The sequence below is a fragment of the Grampus griseus genome (assembly GCF_964374135.1).
Source record: "Grampus griseus genome assembly, chromosome: 4".
Taxonomy (NCBI): Eukaryota; Metazoa; Chordata; class Mammalia; order Artiodactyla; family Delphinidae; genus Grampus; species Grampus griseus.
This window is the reverse complement of record NC_138997.1, coordinates 87,466,461-87,490,324: the sequence shown is the minus strand read 5'-3', so window position 1 is coordinate 87,490,324 and position 23,864 is coordinate 87,466,461.

The following is a 23,864-nucleotide window of genomic DNA, read 5'->3' as shown; positions in this document are numbered from 1 at the left end:
TAGGTAAATAAAAGTCAAGTAATAGTGACCAAAAATATTTGTTCCTCAGATATCATCTGCAAATATTTAAAAGTGATTAGGTCATCATAGGATGAACATGAGATAAAATTCCGTAGGTAGTTGACACATAAACTGATTTAAAAGAGGTACTTATTTGGGTAATTTTGATTTTTTGATGGCTCAGCACATATAAAGTCAATTTTAATTAACACGGATAAATATAAAATTCATGCAAATAGCATGAGAATATGTATCTTTATGTTCTTCTCACAAAGCAGACTGAAATGACAAGGTCATCCCTAAAGGTTTTCCTTAAGGTTAATAAATCAGACTTAGGCTTTTTACAACCTTCATCCACCCCCTTTCCCATTTCTTGGAAAGCATATTTCTGGGAAACCAAATCAGCCATTGATTTTAGTGGTTCTGGCTCTGGCTATGCCTTTCAAAAAGGATTTAAAAGTTTATAAAATATACATATGATATCCTATAAAGAAGTTCTATGCACTTAAATATATGTGTAAAATACCCTAAAATAACTAATATGAAACACATCAAACTTTATAGTAGAAAGTTGGAGGTGAGCTGGAATTATAAGGGAATGATCAAGAGGAATTACATTTATTTAATATTTTACTTTAAATAACAAATTACCCATAGAGTCTTTGTAGACATATTTTACAATATATGTTTAAATAAATCAATATATATGGATATATGTGTAGACAGACAGAGATTTTTGAATGAAATTATTCCAGAACATTAACAGAGTTTAAATCTGAGTGACAGGAGTAAGAATATTGTTATCGTCTGAATTGTATCCCCCAAAATTCATGTGTTGAAGTTCTAACCTCAGAACGTGACTGCTTTGGGAAACAGAGCCTTTAAAGAGGTAATTAAGATTAAAGGAAGTCATACAGGTGGACCCTAGTCCAAGAAGACTGGTGTTTTTATAAGGAAAGATTATTAGGATGTAGAAGAAATACCTGGGACATCCACACACAGAGAAAAGGTCATTTGAGGACACAGAAAGCAGGTAGCCATCTGCAAGCCCAGGATAGAAGCTTCAGGAAAAATCAAACTTGCCAATACCTTTATCTTGGATTTCTAACCTCCAGAACCATGAGAAAATAAACTTTTGTTGCTTAAGCAATCTAGTCTGAGGTATTTTGTTATGGCAGTCTAGCAGACTAATACAGATTTCTATTTCCACGTTTGAATGTTTCTGGAGAGGCCATAGAAAACCTTTCAGGAGTTCTGTGGGGGTCACAGTGATACTTAAATATTATTTGTTTTTTCCCCCTTCTATTGATCTTTGTCATAATGGTAAAAAAGCGAGCATGGGTAAAATATCTGGTGTCCTAGCATCAATCAAGTTAGTGCTAGTAATCAATCAACTGTGCTAGTAACCATTCAGCTCCACACTTTCACAGGGGAAAGAAAAAAAAAAAAGAAAGAAAAAGAAAAGGAAAAAAAACATGATAAAGCAGTAACAACTAATATTTTTATTAAATCTTGATGCCTGAGTATGTATTTTTGTAATATCTGGTGTGACAAAGTAGAAAATATGCATAAAGCACTCTATTGTATACCAAAGTATGATTGTTCCCAGAAAAATCATGGCAATTGTTTGAATTAAAAGCTGAGTTAGTTGATTTTTTTTTTAAAATGAAATATCATTTGTACTTTAAAAAATGATTTATTGATAGATTATGTTTTTTAGAATTAGATATTTAACAAGCATTTTCTCAAAATTAAATGATGTGAGCCTGTTACATTATGGAAAATGAGGGACAGTGGTTTTTGCCAATATTAAAATTTGAATGTTCAGAGTGAAAATTAGAATTTTGAAAAACTTAAATACACCCCTATGAGTTTCACAGCTTCTCGATACTTAAGGACATTTCTAATGAGACTGGAGGTGATATTTATAAATGTGACTATTTGATATTATAAAATGAAATGTGTAAACATTTGTAGTATTTTAATAGTTCAGTGAACCAATGCCTTCCACATGACCAATGCATAACGTCATAAAATCATGCAAGGGTAAAATATATTTTCACAGTGTATGGTGGTTTCATGGGATTTTAATGTATCAGAGCATGAACAATTAATTAACTTAGTTTTAGGTTCTACTTTGCAACTGATTTTAAGGTAGCCGTTATTTCACAAATTTTGGTGTGGTATAAAAGAATATCAACAATTGTCTAAAAGGCAACTAAACACCCCTTTCTTTTTTAACTATATATTTGTATGAGCCTGAATTTTCTTCACAGACTTCAAGCAAAACAACATATTACAATGGATCAAATGCAGATGCAGATATGAAAATTCAACTGTTTTCTATTAAGCCAGATATGTAAGAGATTGGCAAAATTGTAAAATGATGTTATTCTTCTTGCTGATTTATTATTTATTTTTAAAAATTGGTTATTTTTATAAAAATATGCTATTTATGTTTTATGTAAAAATTATTGTTATGTTAATAAAAATAAATACATATTAAATTTTTTCAGTGGTAACTTCTAATACAGTAAATATTGATAGTTATAACCTACATAAACTAAAGTCTTTTGCATTTTCTAAGTAATTTCATGAGTGCAAAGGAATTTTGAGGCCAAAATGTTTGATATCTACTGAAGGTAATATTTTTGTGGGGAGATAATTTAAAGAAACCCTGATAGCCTTTTACAGTTGAATATCTCAATACTTCTACTAGCTCTAAGTACATTCCCTTCAGAATTTATTCATATTACAGGAAGTTATATTCTCTAATTCATTTTTTCATTCAGTCAGCAAATACTGGCACTATTCCAAATGATGAAGATATAGTAGAAATTATATCACACACCACCGAATTTTAAGCCACAAAGTATGTAAGTTCTTCTCATTAGTGGAATTTAATTCATAACTGCATGCAAGTGATTCTGGGAAATGTAGTTCTTGGGCTTCCACATTGTGGTGGAGGGCACAGAAGAATTTGGGAATGAGGCTGGTTATTGGAAAATAAAAATAACATCTACTGCAGCAAGATAGTAAATATGCCAAGATAAATGCTCCATAGTGAAAATCTGAAAATAGAAAAAAGAAAAAAATAGCTATTCCTTATGAGGCGTCTGGCAATCAAATAACTATTCACATTATAAAAATCTTTTTGTGGTGATTTAATAAGTCAAAAGTCTTAGATAAAATATAAGATTTTAGTAAGGGGGAGAGAATATTACATCACAAAATGACAGCATCTGATGACAGCTTGAAATCATAATGGAGTAATCATAGTTCAAGCATACAAAATGGAGTTGGGTGGCTATTGAGGATCTGGTCTCAGACATGTCCCTGCACCACTGCAAGCTTGAACTTTCTGAGAACTGTACCAAACTCAAGGACACTATCAGCCATTAAAAAAAAAAAATCTGCTAGCTGCAACCTTGGTGGTCTCAAGGTTGTTCCCCCTTGTAACTATGCAGCCAGTCCAGACCCCAACCAATTCTTGTCAGCTCTATTTATAATTCTTGATGAACAACTCACATAACTAACTGTGGCCTTGAGGATTTTGCCTTTATAAGCTGCCTCCATTTTGGAGGCATAAATAAATGCTTGTTTATTTCAATCTGGTCTCCATTTCTGAAATTTTGGTTAACATAGCTGGTGTAGTTGGCAGGATCCAGATCAGCCCCCCTCAGCAGTCTGGAGCTCCTTTAGACTCAGTGTACAGTAACTACATGGACCCATTGCATGCAGATATCTCTTAGGTGGCTTGGAGGCTGTGAAGTGAGGACTCCTGGATCCAAACATCCCATTTGGTTGAGGTCCGAGTCTATTTGTGTGTTTCTCAGTGTCCACACTAGTCCACCTCTCTTTTTGGGAGTGGGGAGGAGTCTGTCTCGATATTTGGGTTTCAATTTTGTAAAAAAAATTAGGTGTGTACTCAAAATAATGGGAAGTTCTTATAACAAAAATTCAAAGAAACATGAACCCCTCCAAGAACCACTGCCAGATTTATGTGTAACACCTATGGACCCTTATCCTGTGACCACCTATCTACATGGGTCCATTTAACCCAGGATGATTTAGACTTGCACTGGCCAAAATGAGGAACTTTCCAAATCCCAAATTAGTCTTTCTTCATGCATGACTAAAAAATGGATCGAACCAGACAAAATAAGTAGGAAGCATACTTTAATTGGCATCTAGAGGCCTCCAAAGGTAACACTGAGAAAATTACCTCCCTCCAAACTATAAATGAAAAGTTGACTCAGACTGTCTCTAAACTTAAAAAATCAGCAGAAATTTCTTACCCTTCTCTTACACCCCCCCCTCCCAAATTTGCACTTTCTCCTTCATCCCTTTACTTGCCTTTTTCTGAACTTCCCTTTTATCTGAGGAACTCACTTCCTCCACCTCCATCAATGGACACCCCTGAGCCCAGAGCACCTCTTGATACCTTGTCCTGGCAGCCCCTTTTAAAACTAACCCCACCAGATGAGGAGAAAAACTGACCCATCTCCTCAACAATTCTCCAGGCCTTCCTACAAATAATCAGAAAGTAAATCAGCTGGAAGCCAATATTCAGGGGCTAATAGAAACAACAGTCTTTATCTTGTAAAGTCCTACAAAATCAGAAGTACAACTCTAGAAACAAATCAAAGTCCACTTATATTTACCAGTCCCAAGGACTTGCCTATTCCTCTCAAGAGGATTATAGCTATTTTAAAAGATCAGGATATTAGAGCCCAACTGTCCTGTGCTTAAGAAAAATATTAATAATAATTACCCTAAGACTTATAAAAATAGATAAATATACTTCAAAACTCCTAGGAGTAAACTTACATGTTCTCTTTCTGTCCCTTAAAGTTGTAAATCTTATCATGTCCTTGAAATGTAAACACAGCCCACATCACCTGAGACTGAGCCCAGATTATTCAGTCAGTAGCGCCTGAAAGTAAATTGAAAAAAAAAAAGAGAGGGAAAGAGGCCTTTTAAAGCACAAACTACTGTTAAAAGGACTCTCTTGTCCTAACAGCCTCCTTAAAATTGCTTGTCAAAGGCAAATGCAGATCTTAAAAATCTTCTCCACAAATAATAAAATACTTTTTAGCCACCTGAGTAAGTAATCTAATTTATTCAATTGTTATTTATAAACTAGTAAGCTTTGTATTATACCTGATTCATAACTAAAGTTTTAAAATGAAAACTATGAGATCTCTGGTTGTGTTTATATGTATATAAGTCTATGTTATAGATATGTTATTTTCCTACCTCCAACAATATTGCCCAAATTAATTTGTAAAAGATCTCTATTTAATTGGCTTAAACTAACAAGTACTTCTATAAGAATTCTCAAAAATATAATAAAAACTAATCCAAAAAAATAAAAAACTAATCTAAATTTGTTTTTCAAATTTATGTGATATAGGATAATTTTTAGTAAATAAAAACTAATTTTAAGCTTGTTGAGTTAATTAATACAGGTGTGTCTACAGAGTTTACATTAAATATAATGGAGATGAATAATTTCTGTTTTACCTGGGTTTACTAGTCAAATGGGCTAATGTCTCTGTTACAAAACTGTCAACAAAGGAAAAAATATGATAACTGCTTAAATATCTCATGATATTTTCATGAGTAATTAAAATATGATTGTTAAGAAAATTTGAATTAAATAAATGTAAATGAGATAAGAGTTTTTAGGTGAACATTTTAACAATAATTGTTTTATGATATGTCTACTTAAATCATTTCCTAAATCTCTTTGAGGATTTACACCCCAAGAGTTTTGCTAAGTCAAATTAAATGATGGAAATACATTGAATATCTAGATCATTTCCAAATAAGGTAAAATATTAAACATTAATTGTTAAACAAGTCCCAGTTTACCTATTTTTGACCTCTTATTACAGACAGACTAAGTATGTTTGGGTCTATTAATAAATATATTTTATGCTTTATTGAAATATCATACTATGAAGTAGGATATTTCTATAAATTATAAAATATATTTATAAGTTCACCAAGCCACAAAATATTAATACAGTTCACAATTGTTTGCTTCTGCATTTTCACTTAAAAATTAAGGTTTCAAAAGATTAACAATTCTAATTAATATATGTGGTTAAAGCTACCAGATATAATAATAGAAATACGATGTGTTCTGTGGTAAGAAAAAGTATAAGATGTGGAGATATTTTGTTAAGAAAAAAGAAAGTGAGTTTGTTCTAAAGCTGGTTATTTCTAAATGAGAAAGAAAATGAAGGACAAACTAAAATGGATATATAGAGTTATAAAATGTTTGGAAAAGAGGAATCTTTAGAAAGGAATTTTATGTGTGGTCAGGACTGGATAATACTTGAATGAATTTAATTAAGTAAATGCATTTTAATATTAAAAATAAACTGGTGCAAAATTGAAATTTGGTTTTCTCTCTGTTAAAAGAACAAATTTTTCCTATTGTTCTGCTCTTGATAATAAGAGATTATGAAAGGTTTTTCATTACATTTATTCTACCTAAAAATAAAACATGTCAAAATAATCACTCATGTTCTATATTGTCTTTATCAGGTCTTTGATTACTTAAGTCAACCTAGTTTTCTTACTATTAAGAGCTAAATTTTTCTCAAAACTATATAAACTTCTATATTTGCCTATGATTTTTTAAATTATTTTGGTTAAATGGATAATGTGTCACAGTGACCTATTTGACTAAGTGTTTTAAAACCTTTCTGATATTTTTGACTAACTTTCTGAAAATCAAATTCTAAATGAAGTCTTTTTGTCTTAGAACTAACTTTGAGATATCCTCTCTCCTTATAAAAGGAGAAATATTAAACTAATTAGGCATATTTGACATGTAAAGTTACATAGGAAGCATTATTAAATAAGAAGAAACATTAAGCCTTCTTTATGTTGCATCTGTATAGGTATGAATTAAAAGTATTCTAGAAATTGTGTGAAACTCCTGGAATTCTTAAAAGTCCTGACATAAAATGTTATCTGTCATCGAAACTGAAGCTCACACTAAAAGGAATGAACCCAAGTATCGGGGAAATTCTCAAATGACATTCATGCAAAGGCAGAAACAACAGAAAAATGTATAAAGATTCTAACACATGTGGATGAAGTCCATTCTATTTCTGAAAAAAACAACAAACAAACAAACCCCCCCCCCGAGCCCTCTTTGCCAGATTTTGTCATCCTGATGTTCTTGTAACATGTAACAATTTATTCCTAAATTATTGATACATAAATTAAGATGGGTCAACAATAGCTGTAAATTAAAAAAAATAGGGCTATGGGAAAACCAAGATGGCCACTTGGTTGTTCTCAGCTTCCTGACAAAACCCATTTTTTGCTTGAAGAGTTGAAGACTTCCTTTTCTGTGAGGCTGATGCAATTACAATGAGAAAGAAACGAAAATGTGTTTTCCACCTGGGGTATTCCCTTCCACAGTCTCCAGTGATGAAGGCACCCACTTCACTTGGCAAATGATACTAACCTTAACAAAACCTTGTAAATTTCCTGAAATTATCCCTGTCCCTACCATCCTCAATCATCAGGCAAGTCCAATAGAACAAACAGAAAAACTGGACTCAAGCAAAACAAGAATTAATTACCTGGGATTGAATTAACTGATGAATACAATTATAATTTATGACTCTACTGTTTAAAATATTACTGTATTTTTAATCTTTTGTTTCCCTAATACAAGGAAAATTTTTTTTAAGACTCAGAAAAATTTGGTAAATTATACCTTTGTAAGCAGAATTGAAACATTTATCTTTTCTCCCTAACTGATCCCTCAAGTATTCACTAACTCTCAAACTAAAAGAGCCCTCTCCTTTTCTTTTTTTTTAAACATCTTTATTGGAGTATAATTGCTTTACAATGGTGTGTTAGTTTTTGATTTATAACAAAGTGAATCAGTTATACATATACATATGTCCCCATATCTCTTCCCTCTTGTGTCTCCCTCACTCCCACCCTCCCTATCCCAGCCCTCTAGGTGGTCACAAAGCACCGAGCTGATCTCCCTGTGCTATGTGGCTGCTTCCCACTAGCTATCTATTTTACTTTTGGTAGTGTATATATGTCCATGTCACTCTCTCACTTTGTCCCAGCTTACCCTTCCCCTTCCCTGTATCCTCAAGTCCATTCTTTAGTAGGTCTGTGTCTTTATTCCCGTCTTGCCCCTAGGTTCTTCATGACTTCTGTTTTTTTTTTTTTTTTAAGATTCCATATATATGTGTTAGCATGCGGTATTTGTTTTTCTCTTTCTGACTTATTTCACTCTGTATGACAGACTCTAGGTCCATCCACCTCACTAAAAATAATTCAATTTCATTTCTTTTTATGGCCGAGTAATATTCCATTGTATATATGTGCCACATCTTCTTTGTCCATTCATCTGTTGATGGACACTTAGGTTGCTTCCATATCCTGGCTATTGTAAATAGAGCTGCAATGAACAATGCGGTACATGACACTTTTTGAATTATGGTTTTCTCAGGGTATATGCCCAGGAGTGGGATTGCTGGGTCGTATGGTAGTTCTATTTTTAGTTTTTTTAAGGAACCTCCATACTGTTCTCCATAGGGGCTGAATCAATTTACATTCCCACCAACAGTGCAAGAGGGTTCCCTTTTCTCCACACCCTCTCCAGCATTTATTGTTTGTAGATTTTTTGATGATGGCCATTCTGACTGGTGTGAGACAATATCTCATTGTAGTTTTGATTTGCATTTCTCTAATAACTAATGATGTTGAACAATGTTTCATGTGTTTGCTGGCAATCTGTACTTCTTTGGAGAAATGTCTATTTAGGTCTTCTGTCCATTTTTGGATTGGATTGTTTGTTTTTTTTGATATTGAGCTTCATGAGCTGTTTGTATATGTTGGAGATAAGTACTTTGTCAGTTGCTTCATTTGCAAATATTTTCTCCACTTCTGAGGGTTGCCTTTTGGTTTTGTTTATAGTTTCCTTTGCTGTGCAAAAGCTTTTAAGTATCATTAGGTCCCATTTGTTTATTTTTGTTTTTATTTCCATTTCTCTAGGAGGTGGGTCAAAAAGGATCTTGCTGTGATTTATGTCATAAAGTGTTCTGCCTATGTTTTCCTCTAAGAGTTTGATAATGTCTGGCCTTACATTTACATCTTTAATCCATTTAGAGTTTATTTTTGTGTATAGTTTTAGGGAGTGTTCTAATTTCATTCTTTTATTCATTAGCTGTCCAGTTTTCCCAGCACCACTTATTGAAGAGGGTGTCTTTTCTCCATTGTATATTCTTGCCACCTTTATCAAAGATAAGATGACCATATGTGCATGTGTTTATCTCTGGGATTTCTATCCTGTTCCTTTTATCTATATTTCTGTTTTTGTGCCAGTACCATACTGTCTTGATGACTGTAGCTTTGTAGTATAGTCTGAAGTCAGGGAGTCTGATTCCTCCAGCTCCGTTTTTCTCTCTCAAGATCACCTTGGCTATTCGGGGGCTTTTGTGTTTCCATACAAATTCTGAATTTTTTTGTTCTAGTTCTGTAAGAAAGGCCAGTGGTAGTTTGATAGGGATTGCATTGAATCTGTAGATTGTTTTGGGTAGTAGAGTCATTTTCACAATGTTGATTCTTCCAATCCAAGAACATGGTATATCTCTCCATCTATTTGTATCATCTTTAATTTCTTTCATCAGTGTCATAATTTTCTGCATACAGGTCTTTTGTCTCCTTAGGTAGGTTTATTCCTAGGTATTTTATTCTTTTTGTTGCAATGGTATTTGGGAGTCGTTTCTTAATATCACTTTCAGATTTTTCATCATTAGTGTATAGGAATGCAAGAGATTTCTGTGCATTAATTTTGTATCCTGTTACTTTACCAAATTCATTGATTAGCTCTAGTAGTTTTCTGGTAGCATCTTTAGGATTCTCTATGTATAGCATCATGTCATCTACAAACAATGACATCTTTACTTCTTTTCCAGTTTGGATTCCTTTTATTTCTTTTTCTTCTCTGATTGTGTGGCTAAAACTTTTAAAGCTATGTTGAATAATGGTGAGAGTGGGCAACATTGTCTTGTTCTTGATCTTAGTGAAAATGGTTTCAAGATTTTCACCATTGAGGATGATGTTGGCTGTGGGTTTGTCATATATGGCCTTTATTATGTTGAGGAAAGTTCCCTCTATGCCTACATTCTGGAAGGTTTTTATCATAAATGGGTGTTACATTTTGTCCAAAGCTTTCTCTGCATCTATTGAGATGATCATATGGTTTTTCTCCTTCAATTTGTTAATGTGATGTATCACATTGATTGATTTCTGTATATTGAAGAATCCTTGCATTCCTGTGATAAACCCAAATTGATCATGGTGTGTGATCCTTTTAATGTGCTGTTGGATTCTGTTTGCTAGTATTTTGTTGAGGAGTTTTGGATCTAAGTTCATCAGTGATATTGGCCTGTAGTTTTCTTTCTTTGTGACATCATTGTCTGGTTTTGGTACCAGGGTGATGCTGGCCTCGTAAAATGAGTTTGGGAGTGTTCCTCCCTCTGCTATATTTTGGAAAGGTTTGAGAAGGATAGGTGTTAGCTCTTCTCTAAATGTTTGATAGAATTCGCCTGTGAAGCTATCTGGTCCTGGGCTTTTGATTGTTGGAAGATTTTTAATCACAGTTTCAATTTCAGTGTTTGTTATTGGTCTGTTCATATTTTCTATTTCTTTCTGGTTCAGTGTTGGAAAGCTGTGCATTTCTAAGAATTTGTCCATTTCTTCCAGGTTGTCCATTTTATTGTCATATAGTTGCTTGTAGTAATCTCTCATGATCCTTTGTATTTCTGCAGTGTCAGTTGTTCCTTCTTTTTCATTTTTAAGTCTATTGAGATGAGTCTTCTCCCATTTTTCTTGATGAATCTGGCTAATGGTTTATGAATTTTGTTTATCTTCTCAAACAAGCAGCTTTTAGTTTTACTGACCTTTGCTATCATTTCCTTAACTTCTTTTTCTTTTATTTCTGATCTGATTTTTATGATTTCTTTCCTTCTGCTAAACTTGGGGTGTTTTTGTTCTTCTTTCTTTAATTGCTTTAGGTGTAAGGTTAGGTTGTTTATTTGAGATGTTTATTGTTTCTTAAGGTAGGATTGTATTGTTATAAACTTCCCTCTTAAAACTGCTTTTGCTGCATCCCATAGGTTTTGAGTCGTCATGTTTTATTGTCATTTGTTTCTAGGAATTTTTTGATTTCCTCTTTTATTTCTTCAGTGATCGCTTAGTTATTAAGTAGTGTATTGTTTAGCCTCCATGTGTTTGTATTTTTTACAGATTTTTTCCTTTAATTGATATATAGTGTCATAGCATTGTGTTTGGAAAAGATACTTGACATGATTTCAATTTTCTTAAATTTACCGAGGCTTGATTTGTGACCCAAGATATGATCTATCCTGGAGAATGTTCCATGATCACTTGAGAAGAATGTGTATTCTGTTGGTTTTTCCTTATTTATTTTCATTTTGGATGATCTGTCCATTTGTGTAAGTGGGTGTTAAAGTTCCCTATTATGATTATGTTACTGCCCATTTCCCATTTTATGGCTGTTAGTATTTGCCTTATATATTGAGGTGCTCCTATGTTGGGTGCATAAATATTTACAATTGTTATATTTTCTTGGATTGATCCCTTGATCATTATGTAGTGTCCTTCTTTGTCCCTTGTAATAGTCTTTGTTTTAAAGTCTATTTTGTCTGATAGGAGTTTTGCTACTACAGCTTTCTTTTGATTTCCATTTGTGTGGAATATTTTTTTCCATCCCCTCACTTTCAGTCTGTCTGTGTCCCTAGGTCTGAAGTGGGTCTCTTGTAGACAGCATATATATGGGTTTTATTTGTGTATCCATTCAGCCAGTCTATGTCTTTTGGTGGAAGCATTTAATCCATTTACATTTAAGGTAATTATCCATATGTATGTTCCTATTACCATTTTCTTAATTGTTTTGTGTTTGTTATTGTAGGTCTTTTCCTGCCCTTGGTTTCCTGCCTAGAGAAGTTCCTTTAGCATTTGTGGTAAAGCTGGTTTGGTGGTGCTGAATTCTCTTAACTTTTGCTTGTCTGTAAAGCTTTTAATTTCTCCACAAATCTGAATGAGATCTTTGCTGGGTAGATTAATCTTGGTTGTAGGTTTTTCTCCTTCATCACTTTAAATATGTCCTGCCACTCCCTTCTGGCTTGTAGAATTTCTGCTGAAAGATCAGCTGTTAACCTAATGGGGATTCCCTTATGTGTTATTTGTCATTTTTCTCTTGCTGCTTTTAATATTTGTTCTTTGTATTTAATTTTTGATAGTTTGATTAATATGTATCTTGGTGTGTTTCTCCTTGGATTTATCCTGTATGGGACTCTCTGTACTTCCTGGACTTGATTAACTATTTCCTTTCCCATATTAGGGAAGTTTTCAACTATAATCTCTTCAAATATTTTCTCAGTCCCTTTCTTTTTCTCTTCTTCTTCTGGGAACCCTATAATTCAAATGTTGTTACATTTAATGTTGTCCCAGAGGTATCTGAGACCCTCCTAATTTTTTTTTCATTCTTTTTTCTTTATTCTTCTCTGCAGTAGTTATTTCCACTATTTTATCTTCCAGGTCACTTATCCATTCTTCTGCTTCAGTTTTTCTGCTATTGATTCCTTCTAGAGAATTTTAAATTTCATTTATTGTGTTGTTCATCACTGTTTGTTTGCTCTTTAGTTCTTCTAGGTCCTTGTTAAACATTTCTTGTATTTTCTCCATTCTATTTCCAAGATTTTGGATCATCTTTACTATCATTATTCTGAATTCTTTTTCATGTAGACTGCTTATTTCCTCTTCATTTGTTAGGTCTGGTGGGATTTTGCCTTGCTTCTTCATCTTGTGTGTGTCTATGTTTTCTCATTTTGCTTAACTTACTGTGTTTGGGGTCTCCTTTCACAAGCTGCAGGTTCATAGTTCCCATTGTTTCTGTTGTGTGTGTCCCCAGTGGCTAAGTTTGGTTCAGTGGGTTGTATAGGCTTCCTGGTGGAGGGGACTTGTGCCTGTGCTCTGGTGGATGAGAAACAGCCCTTTTCTTGATGTCCTACAAACTGAAGCTAGATGATTTGATATTAACTTCAAAGAAATTGCCATAACATCTCATATTTAGACAATATTCATGCCTATTGCTGCATAAGCCACTCAGAAAGTTTACCTGAACATCTGATGACATCACCAGACACATTTTGAACTGCAAAAGATGCTTTGACTTCAACATCTAGAAAACTCCTTGACTGACTGCCCCGTGTGCCCAAAAACTAGTTTATAATTTGGTCCAATCATTATGCTTTGTTTTTCTTTTGTTTTCATAGACATGTCTTTTATTAAATACCCATCACTTGCACCCTAGGCCTAGCTTCGGGAGCCCACCTGCATCAGCATCTCCTAAAATGAAATACAATTATTTAATTACACTGACGTGTCCTCAGAACTAAAAAAGTATAAATTGATGAAAAGATAGCAACAAATTCATTATTTGATTCAAGAAATAATTATTGTGGTGGCACTGTTGTAGACTCTGGGAATATAAAAAATCATAATCACAACATACTCTCTGCTCTCAAGAAACTTACTTCTTCAGAGGAGATAGATAACAAAACAAGTAAACAAATGAACAAACAAGTTAATATCAGTTTTGAGTATATAATCACTTATATGATAGAGACTGACAGGAAATGTGATTTAGATAGAGTAGTAAAGAAAATGCTCCCTGGGCATGTGACATTTGAGCTGAGGTTGGGAGTTTGAAAAGAAACAGGTTATCCAATGAAAAAGGGGCAAAGATGATTTCAGGCAGAGAGAATAATATGTTTCAGGCCCTGAGAGGTGAGAAAAGTCTTTGTATGGCCAAGAAACAGAATGGAAGTCAGAGTGGCTGGAATATACCGAGTAGAGTGCAGTACAGAATGCATTATGTTAGAAAGGTACACAAGAATCAGATCATGTAATGTCTTGGCATATGCAGAGGAGCTGAAGAAAGGTCATTGTAATTAGTGAAGGTGATGAGTGAAGAGAATGACCAATTATGATGATAATGGTAGGCAAGATGAGCTCATAAAGGCACTTGAAGTTCTCATACAGACTTGGATACCTTTTTAACACATATGAGAGGCCACTGCAGGATTTTAAGTATTGGTGTAGAGAGAGATATCACTGATTTAAGATCTATTTAAGGTTTGGAAAGAACAATTTCTAAAATGAAACAAAAACAAGAACTTTTAGATTTCATAGAGAAAAATGTTAGAGAAAAATATTAAACCTTTATAAGAAGATAAAAACAAGAAAGAGATAGTTTACTATTTTTTTGAGAATTTACACTTTCAATGAAATAAGTAGATGATGAAGTTTAACTAAATCCTCACTTGGCCTTTACTTAAGGTAAGGTCACTTTTGATGAATTACTTACTATTGTATTCATATTTCATTTTTATGGTTTTTAACATTATTTTATATTTGCATGTTTTTTATAATTGGTTGTATTCCTTTATGTAATCATTTTAAATTCAATTTTGCTCATACTACATAATTTCATTGCTCTTTTTGTTGTTAACTTTGTATAATTATTGTTGCCTTTGTTCATTGTTTAGGTGAATTTTTTCCCATGTAGCATCTAAAAGAAAATAATAATTTTTAAATGTTGTAAATAAAAACTGTAAACTATAAAGTAGTCTGCACAAATCCTCTGACAAAGGAACAAAGGGATCATACTGTATATAGAAGAAAGATTTAGGTCAAAATTTTAAAGAGAAAAACCCTAGCATATACTTAAAGAACATATGGTATATTAGAACATTAAGTAATTATAATATTTTATAAGACTTTGTATTCCACAGTAAACTTACTGTATCATTCAGTCTTGTTATTGGTAGTAGTCATCATCACTTTAAATTAATTTATGACCTACTTTGTTTAGATCAGTATGCTGGGCACTGGAAAGAAAAGTGATATTTCTTCTGAAATCAAGCTTAGAAGACAACTTTCCTCTGGTGCTATAAACTACATTTACTTTGCAGGATTTTACTGTCAAGATTTTCAACCCAAAATACAAAAAGACCAATCTAAATTAAATCTGGATTGAGGACACATATAAACAAATGTTAGAGGAGGCTCAGAATAGAGATAAATTTTGAGAATATATTAAAATTTTTTTAATTTGTTTATACCACTTGTGGGGAGGTTGAGAAATTCTTGTTTTACCTTGTGTTTACATAGCACTTTACAGTTTCAAAGGCTTTATACTCATAATATTTCATATGGGTCTCAGAATAATTCTTGTGATAAACAAGGCAGCCACTTTCCCAACTGTGTGAAGAGTAGGAGCCAAGTAGATGAGGGACTTGCATATATCTTGTATGTGGTAGGTGTGAACTCAGACCTTCACATTCTATTCTCCTTTTCAAAGATCTTTCTGCTATGCTGTGCAGTTTTGTTATTATTTTCTGTCTAGAAAAATAAAGGGAAAAGTAAGTTGAATTATTTGGACTATTAGAAGAAATGAATTGTGAGCCTCATATTTAAGTATAAAATAAAATAAAACTTGCCAATGTTGTTTGGTGTTATATTAGATATTGAAAAATGACACAGAATTTGTTTTATGAAAGTATTTAGAAAACATAATATTATAGGTGCTATCATTTCTTAAGTGCTAACTATGAATCAGATAGTTTCTCCATGGATATTATTTTTGGGTGGGGCAAAATGTTCGTTTGGTGATTTTCATTAGATGGCTCTAGTAGCACTTAGGTTTTAACGTCATTTGAAACAATTTTGTTAGATTGTACGTGACAGCTGTCATATCAGTGTGCATTTAACAAAAGACACCAAAATTGCTGAATTTTTGTGTAGCGCAGAAGCCATTCTGGTTGATTTAAGAACTTTATTTAAGGATATGAGTAATTCTCTAACTCTCTGGGAAAGCCAGGGAATCTGGCTTAGAGGTTGGGCAGCCAGGACCTGTGCCTGCCCTGGGGCATACTTCAGAGACCCTACAGTAGTTGACACAGGCAGAGACCTTGCAGATCACATGGGAGGCCACAAATGGAGCGCTGCCATCCACCTCTCTGTTGTGCTCTGCCAACATTCACCAGAAAATGAATTATTCATAGTGCTTTCTCTTCTCTGAGTAAAAACACCTCACAAAGGTGCATCTGATTCATTAAGTCTACGTCACATAATAGAATCACATCACTCAGTCATATGAGTGAGTTGAAAGGAAAACTTTCAACTTTTCAACTTTCAACTTGCTGGGAAAGCAAGTTCTCAAGTTCTGGCTTTTTTTTTTTTTTCTTGTGAAAATAGTACTGATAAAGTGGTAAATTCCCCAAACAAAGGACTTCTGATTAAGAATGGTTGCCAAAATCATGACACATCTACTATACCACTGTGGTAGATTTAAAAAATGGTCATAAATTCATTCTTTACATAGACTCAGGCCTTTACAATGTGAGTATTGCAGCTCCTCCTATCACAAGGTAGAGCCTCTTTCCCCAAACCTTGAATCTGGGCAGGACAAGAGACCTGCCTGCACAATGCAATGAGGTAGAAATGGCACTGCACCTGTTCCAAGCCTGGATCTCATGAGAACTTTTACACTTCTGCTCTCTAAGAACCCTGCTGCCCCAAGGGAACAATGGCAAGATAATATCCTGAAGAATGGAGACCCCATGAAGCAGACAATGCCATCAGAGCCTTGACCCAGACACCTGAGAGAGTCATGCAGGAGACCCCAGGCAACAGGCAGTTGACCACAGATGCACGCATGAGCTCCACTGAATATACAGCCTGTGTTGTATTAGAGGACACACCCAGCCAGCCTGTAAACCATGAGCCCATTTATACTTGACCTTGTAAGCTACTAGAACTTGGGGTGGTTTGTATGCAGCAAAAGCTGTCAGACAGACTTACAGAAAAGTTATTCCATAAGGCATTCCTGTGCAGAATGGGCTTCACATACTAAAATTCTTTTAGAAGGTAGGTGTGGGTAAGGTGAAATTTTCAGATCATATGATCAATTTTCATGTCTCTTTAAGCACACCCATGGCACTCTGCATGTAGCTGGTTTTGGTTCCATTGTGCACTTGATTATCTTAAGGGGCAGCCAAAAAGGGGTTGCCTTCATATGGTTTTAAATTACTCCAATGCCAATAGAGATTTTATCACAGCCCTTTAATGTAAGTTGATATATTTATTTCCTCCTTCTTGTTTAACTGCATATACTGTGTATTGCAGTGTCCTTTTCTTATCTGAATAGCCCCTCAATAGCTGTTTATTGGAGTATTTGCAACTTGGTCACCTCCCTCTGACAGCAGGGTAATACAGCGTAATGAAATATTTGTAAAGCCCAGTGAACTGCACAGAAGAAACGTGCTTTTAAATTCTAAATGATATTTCTTACTAACACCATTAATAATATATTTTCCCCACATTTGTGTAGCTTGTGGTTTCACTCAACCAACCATGCACCTTATAGTTACACCACATGAAATGTTAGGTGTGTGAATGACTCACAGAGACAAATCATCAAAGGAAAACACGTTGTAGAAGTTGTCCTCAACCAGTTTGGGAATTAACTGAGAAAACTGAAAATTGCTAAAATCTTTTCCAGTAATGTTTCTTGTCTTTATGATGATCATGATGCTTTAAAATCTCTTTTTGCCTGGCATTATTTAGATATTAGTATTTAACTGCATTGCATTATTAATGGCATCCAATATCCTTAATGTATCTCTAAGCTCTCCTCCGTTAGTTTCTGTCATATCTGAGATCATGCTGAGACCAATAGATCATACACTGTTGAAGCTGAAATGAACTTTTAAGTTAATACACATTAAATGCTTGATATGATACCTTGAAAGGAGTAATTAGGCAATAAACATTAGTTGTTAGTATTATTATCACTATCATTACTATTATTAAACCCTCTCATTTTAAAGATGAGAAAACTGAAGCATCTACATAAATATTTCCTGTAATATATTCCATAACTTCAGCAAATATCCTCTTATTATTTAAAAAAATACTTTCAGTTGCCTCCTATAGTCACATGTAGGAAATATAGATGAGAAAGTTAGAGTTACTATGTTCCATCTACTGACAATTAACTGGGATCCATGCTTGTACACTTGTAAAGATGTGTTTTAGACTCCAACTTGACATCTAGGCTGGCTGGCCTTTGTTATAATCCATGTCCTGATAAGGAAGGGTATTATATACTAGCAGAGGGAGGAAGGGGCACAACCGATCTGCTCTGTACAGTGAAGGAGTGAGGTTTTTAAAGCCCCCTGTGGAAAATCTGGGAAGAAGAAAGGGAAGTAAAGAGGAAGGAAAGGGAAGATGAAGAAAAGGATGAGAGAGAAAGGAGGAGGGAAGAGAGGAGGAAGGGAGAAACTAAGATAGCTGAGTGCTTCTTGAATAGGTTGCTAGAGAAATACAGGAGGCCCAGTTAAATCAGAATTTCAGATCATCTATAAATTTTTTTTGTATAAGGGTCCCAAATAGAGTATAGATATATATACCATTCATGTTTAGCTGATATCCAAATTTAGCTGAGTATTCTGTATTTATATTTCTAAATCTTGCCACCCTACCTTGGAGGAACAGTCATAAAGGAGAAAATGTATACAAATTAGATATAGATATTATGGCATGTGAAAGGTTAATCCCTCCTCTATTTCCTCTACAGTTGCTATATATCTCCTTTTACATGACTGCTTTTATTTCTCCTTCACTGGATCATTCTCATCTCTACTTGGAAATCTCAAAGATACCTCAAGCAGAATGTTATCTAAAACCAAACTCATGGCATTACTATTCTGGTCTCTGCTAAGTGTCATTCCCAGAGAAATCTGTGAACCTCCTGTTTAAAATAGCTTCCTTGCCTCCCGCATCACTCTTTATTTCATTTTGTTGTTTTATTTACTCTATAAAACATATAACTTAAACTACCTTATTTATTCATTTGCATATTTCTTTGTGATCTGGCTTCTCTTACTAAAATGGGAGCTGTGTGAAAGCAGGGAACTTGTAGGTTTTGTTTACATTAGTACTTTAGTACCTAGAACAACAATGCCTCACAAATCAATATTGAGTAAAGGTTGAATAAATTGATGAATAAATAAACTACTAACTAAACCTAGTTCTCTTATGCTATTTTCTGTCTCAGAGAATGGCATTACCAAGTACCTAATTTTGCAGGTGCCGTAAATTTGATAGTCTTTGAAATATTTTAGGCTGCCAATGTCCACATCCAATTAATTTCTAAATATTATCTCTTTTACATATTTGAAAAATCAGTGTAATTCTTGACATTTCCACAACGATTACACTGTCTCAGATGTTACTAACTTTCCTAAATGGTGGATACATAACCTCTGAAAGCTCCTTCCAAAGAATTTTCCATAGCGTAGTCAGAGTAATCCTACAGAAAAGGAAACTGAGACACATCATTCTTCCTCACCCCATCCCCAAAAGAGAATTCAAAGCAAATCTGAAAAACAAATAAAGCAAACCTTAATTTTAAATAAACAAATAATAGATGAATAAGACCCATATAACTCATTCATGATTCATAAACTGACATTTAAGAAATAACCAACCTCGGGCTTCCCTGGTGGTGCAGTGGTTGGGAGTCTGCCTGCCAGTGCAGGAGACACGGGTTCGTGCTCCGGTCCGGGAGAATCCCACGTGCCGCAGGGCGGCTGGGCCCATGAGCCTGTGCGTCCGGAGCCTGTGCTCCGCAACGGGAGAGGCCACAACAGTGAGAGGCCCGCGTACCGCAAAAAAAAAAAAAAGAAAGAAATAACTAACCTCAACTAGCACCATATTGCTTCTCCATGTTTTACTGGGTTGGCCAGAAGGTTCATTCAGGTTTTTCCATAATATATTAAAGAAAACCCTGAAAGAACTTTTTTTTTTTTTTTTTTTTTTTTTGTGGTACGCGGGCCTCTCACTGTTGTGGCGTCTCCCGTTGTGGAGCACAGGCTCCGGACGCGCAGGCTCACGGGCCCAGCCTCTCCTCGGCGCGGCATGTGGGATTTTCCCGGACCAGGGCACGAACCCGTGTCCCCTGTATCGGCAGGCGGACTCTCAACCACTGCGCCACCAGGGAAGGACCCCAAAGAACTTTTTGACCAATCTAATTATTCTCTCTCTCTCCTCCCGCCCTCTCTCTCTTCACTACCCCCCCCCACCATTGTTGTAGGATATTGGACCTTTTTTTTTTTTAATTTTTTTTTTTACATCTTTATTGGAGTATAATTGCTTTAAAATGGTGTGTTAGTTTCTGCTTTATAACAAAGTGTATCAGTTATACATATACATATGTTCCCATATCTCTTCCCTCTTGCGTCTCCCTCCCTCCCACCCTCCCTATCCCACCCCTCTAGGTGGTCACAAAGCACCGAGCTGATCTCCCTGTGCTATGCGGTAGCTCCCCACTAGCTATCTATTTTACGTTTGGTAGTGTATATATGTTCATGCCACTCTCTCACTTTGTCCCAGATTCCCCTTCCCCTTCCCCATATCCTCAAGTCCATTCTCTAGTAGGTCTGTTTCTTTATTCCTATCTTACCCCTAGGTTCTTCATGACATTTTTTTTTCTTAAATTCCATATATATGTGTTAGCATACGGTATTTGTCTTTCTCTTTCTGACTTACTTCACTCTGTATGACAGACTCTAAGTCCATCTACCTCATTACAAATAGCTCAATTTCATTTCTTTTTATGGCGGAGTAATATTCCATTGTATACATGTGCCACATCTTCTTTATCCATTCATCCGATGATGGACACTTAGAGGATGTTGGATCTTAAATGAACACAATTAAATTTTTCATAACTTGTGTTCCTTTCATATATTATCATTTTTGGCTTGTGAATGGCCCTCTCTTTTTGTCTTTTTTAATCTTTAATATAGTAAACTCTTTCTAATCCATCATTCAACTCAAGATCTAGAATACTAACATATTTTACATCTACCTATCTGCTCTTTCCTTGTTCCACCATTCATTCAACTCCCTTAGCCTGAGGCAACTACTATCGTGAAACTTAGTGTGTGTGTGTGTTTGTGTATGTGTGTAGATTTTTGCCTGCTGGCCAGATCTCACCTGAGGCCTGTTTCTGTTCAACCAGTGAGCTAATCATATTTTTCACATTTTTAAAGAGTTGTAAAAAGACAATGAAAAATATGCTATATAGAAACAATTTTTCCGCTGAGTAATATATTACTAAAGCCCATTCATATTCCTGCATATAACTATACATCATTTATTTTTACTGCTATATAACATTCCATTAAGAATATACTACACAATTATCTATTGTTCCTCACTGTCTATAAATATTAGTTCTCCAACCAAACATTTTGTTTACATATACATCACCACATATATCAGCTCTTAAAATTAACTCAGACTCTTTCCTTAGATCCCAGCTAAGCCTTCTTTTCTTAGGGAATCATTCTTTTCCTGACCATGTTAATTATCTACATTGAAAATATGTGTACTTCTACATTGAAGTAATGTTTTATTTATGGGTTTTATTTCTTTATTTTTCTATCTGTCTTTCTCCTCCATTATATTATAATCTTCATTAGGGGGAAAGCCTGTGGCTTTTTTTGTTTTTTTCTGATTATTTATCCCTAGCACTTAGCAAAGTGCTTGGTACTTAGTACATATTTGTTAACTGAATGGATGCAGTGAATATTTCTCACTAATACTTTTGTTTGTGTGAGTAAATTTTCCTGACAACTCAAAGCATTGCTGAACTATATCTAGGTAGAAATGGTTACAAAAACAGATGGAACGGATGAAGGAGCATGAAGATATGAAAACAACTGACATCTGGGTTATTTTGAAAATTAACAAAACATTGGTAAGGACTATATAGAGGCTAATAGGGACATAGAACAGTAATTAGTTCACATTAGGTTTGCAAATTCTCACACATTTGATCTGAGTCAAATGTTGAGAATTGAAAAAGTTTTGTAGAATTTAGCTCCCTCATTTTTTTTTTTTAATTTGAAAAATGAGAGGGCTGGATTAAATAATGTCTAAAGTTTTTTCCAGAGCTTCCATTTTTAGGTATTTGTGTTTTGCACACATACTAATTAATTTATAATAATCTTGTTTTCCACTTAATAAGTACTTTCTCATGGGCAACATAGTTCTATCAATGAACTTATACTTGGTATTACCGTTGTTTTAACTCTGTTTTGCCAGAAGAGAGATACTAACATAAGACTGTATCATCCTGTAGTGTTTCCTGAAGGACTTTGTCATCATCACTGCTTCTTCAGATGAATACTAAAGCTTTTTGTCTCAAAAATAATCTGCTCTATCTCTCTATTATGACTGTATTCATTCTTATTTTTAAAAAAACTTTCTTTTAAAATTAATGGTATCCATGGCCCAATCTGGCTACAGAGAGAGTGAGATTACTCTCTTTATCTACTTCCAGAGAAAGAGACATTCTGTGTTTAAGACCAAGCAAACATAAAGCAATTTTACAGGTACCCTTATTTCAAAAGGTGTTTGAGAATATAAATGATCAGTATTTTTAAAATTTTTATTGGAACATAGTTGCTTTACAATGTTGTCTTAGTTTCTGCTGCACAGTGAAGTGAATCAGCTATATGTGTAGACAAGTAAATAATCAGTATTTAAAAATTAAATCTCTCCAAAAATTTATATTTTAAAACTCTTCCTTATAAGGTTTATTACTATGTCTGTTTTACAATGTACTAAGATCTTGTATCAGTTATACTGTCATAAAGTCAAAGAGGAATGCATTCCTTCATCTGCCATGAACATTCTATTCAGAGTTTACTTGTAATCACCTGGTTTTACCACTAGATGGTGGTAAAACTAGTAAGGCATTCGATGTGCATGGGGTAGGAAACCATAGAATGAGCACAAAGAGGCGAAATTTAGGAGTTTATTGATCATGACGTAATAAATAAGTTAGTAAAATATGAGAAAGAGTAAATTCATGAGCTCAGAATGATGAGGTGTTTTCTTATTCTTATTTCTGTCTCTTAATTCTCAACTGAACTAAAAACTTTGTAAGTATTCTCATTTTCAAACTTAATTGGCAATTGAGCTTTCAAAAAATATTCCCTGGTGGCGCAGTGGCTGAGGGTCCGCTTGCCGGTGCAGGGGACGCGGGTTCGTGCCCTGGTCTGGGAGGATCCCACGTGCCGCGGAGTGGCTGGGCCCATGGGCCATGGCCGCTGGGCCTGCGCGTCCGGAGCCTGTGCTCCACAGCGAGAGAGGCCACAGCAGTGAGAGGCCTGCGTATCGCAAAAAAAAAAAAAAAAAAAAAAAAAAAATATATATATATATATACTAAAATGTTATTTAATTTTTCTCTTCTCTTTGATTTATATAGTTGTATCATTTCTGAAAAAGTTTCTAGAAGATGGGCTTTGTGGGTTATGTTCTTTAACTGCTTACTATGTGTATATTAATATATGTATAATATGTCTATCTATCTATATCTTATATCCCCAACTTAAAGATTTCAGGAATTATTTACCCTCTCTTAAATCCCCCCCCAGCAACTATTACTGACATGTTAACAGCTAGCTATATTAACATTGTCCAAAGAAACAGAACCAATAGGATATATACAGATATATACAAAGAGATTCATTATGAGGGATTGGCTCACAAGATTATGGAGGCTGAGAAATCTGATGCCCAGCTGTCTGCAAGCTGGTTGACTAGGAAGCCAGTGGTATAGTTCCAGTCCAAACTCAAAGGCCCAAGAATCAGGAGTACTGATGTTCAAGGGCAAGAGAAGATGGATGTCCCAACTCAACAAG